The sequence below is a fragment of the Schistocerca gregaria genome, chromosome 3 (genome assembly GCF_023897955.1).
Source record: "Schistocerca gregaria isolate iqSchGreg1 chromosome 3, iqSchGreg1.2, whole genome shotgun sequence".
NCBI classification, from domain to species: Eukaryota; Metazoa; Arthropoda; class Insecta; order Orthoptera; family Acrididae; genus Schistocerca; species Schistocerca gregaria.
The window spans coordinates 610,741,452-610,743,672 of record NC_064922.1 but is presented as its reverse complement, the minus strand read 5'-3'; positions in this window follow the sequence as shown (position 1 = coordinate 610,743,672).

Sequence of the window (2,221 nt, the reverse complement as noted above, 5' to 3'; positions counted from 1 at the left end):
GATTTCCCCAGTTGTGATGACCAGGTGGAATATCTCACAAATGTTATCCTTACGGCTGTGGACTGTTCAGTTTCTCGCAGTCCTCTTTACTACACGGTGTCCCAGTCTCTAGGACTGAGGCATGGCGTGATGCAATTCGCCCACGGTGATGTGCTCTCTGCGATTTTAACCATCATCCTACGATGACAAAGTGCAGTCATTATAAACAGGTGTGTGCGAAGTGTCGTCGCGTTCTTCGGGATAGCAAAAAGGGTAGCTGCCTTTCACTCACTGATTCTTTTAATAGGCCCACCCAACTTCCGACGGCTCTCTGGGACCAAGATCCATTCGCCAATTTCCAGCCTGACAGTAGCAGATAATGTCATTGTGGACCCTATTGCTATCTGCAACACCTTGGGCTGCCATTTTGCAGAAGTTTCAAGCTCTTCCCACTATCGCCCAGCCTTCGTGCATCGGAAACGAGCGGAGGCGGCTTGCGTGATACCCTTCCCTTCTCAGAATCAGGAATGCTACAATGCCACCTTTACTATGAGGGAGCTAGATCATGCTCTCAGTTCATGCCGATACTCCGCCCCAGAGCCAGACACTGTGCACCTTCAGATGTTGCAGCATCTTTCTCTTACGGCCAAGTACTTTCTGTGTAACACATACAACCGCATATGGGCGAGGGGTGCAGTTCCTGGACTTTGGCCCAAAGCCATTGTCATACCCGTACCTATGCCTGGTAAGGACAAAAACGTTCCTTCTAGCTACTGCCCCCATTTCTCTCACCAGCTGCATTTGCAAGGTGATGGAACTTATGATTCATGCCCAGCCAGTATGGTGGCTCAAGTATTGCAATTTACTGACAAATGCACAGTGTGGATTTCGAGCGCGGTGTCCTGCAGTTGACCATTTCGTTACTTTGTCCACCAATGTCATGAATGGTGTTCTGCGGAAATTGCAGACTGTGGCCATGTTTCTCTATTTGGAGAAGGCCTAAGACACCTGCTGATGAACTGTTATCCTCCGTAATCTTTACACGTGGGGCTTCCGCGGCTGCCTGCCCTATTTCCTTCAGAATTTTTTGAAAGACCGAGTTTTCAAGGTGCGTGTGGGTTTTGCCTAGTCAAACACCTTACTCCAGGAAAATGGTGTGCCTCATGTTTCCGTCATGAGTGTCATCCTCTTTGCAATCACCATTAACCCTATAATGGCCTGTCTCCCACCGGGCATCTCTGGCTCCCTTATTGTTGATTATTTTGCCACCAATTGCAATTCTCCAAGGGCCATTCTCACTGAGCGGCGTCCTCAATGATGCCTTGATCATCTTTACTCCTGGAGCATCAGCAATGGCTTTCGTTTTTCCATTGACAAAACCGTCTGTATGAATTGCTGGGGACGCAACTGATTTCTCCCACCATCTTTACGTCTTGGGCCTGTTGCCCTTCCGTTCATTGAAACTACGAATTTCCTGGGGCTCGTGCTCAATAGGAAACACTCCTTCCACGTGTCTTACCTGACAGCCCGCTATACGCAGTTCCTCAATGTCGTACATGTCCTCAATGGTACTTCCTGGGGTGCTGATCGAACCACCCTCCTCCGTTTGTGCCGGTCCCTTGTCCGTTTGAAACTCAACTATGAGTGCTTTGTTTATGCGTCTGCATGACCATCTCTCTAAGGCTGTTTAAACACCATCCACCATCATGGCATCTGTTTGGTCACTGGCACCTTTTACACTAGTTCAGTTGAGTGTCTGTCTGCTGAAGCTGCTGGACTACTACTACCCTACCTCCATGACTTTCTCCTCAGCAGGTATGCATGCCAATTGTCTGCCATGCATGGCCACCAGTGGCGTAGCTTGGTTTAAAAGGTTGGGAAGACTCTACAGTTATTATAGGGATACAAAATAGTACAATAAACAATAATTTAAACAAATGAAACAAAATGCATCAAATAAAACAAAAAGAACTACCACTATTAATAATAATAACAACAACAAACTTATTTGACAAATTCGTAGAACTCCAGTTGCAAGAGAAGAAGCACTTATATTTTCTTGTGCACAAGTGCAATGCGCCTGTCTTTTCTTTGCACGAATAAGTCTTATAACTCGGTCTACAAAGACCTGATCACTGGATAGCTCTCCAAGTAGTGTCTTTTCTATTGGTAATGTGCTCAAACACGACAGCTGGGTGTTGGACATTGAATTCTTTAAATAATTCTACACTTGTTTAACAGT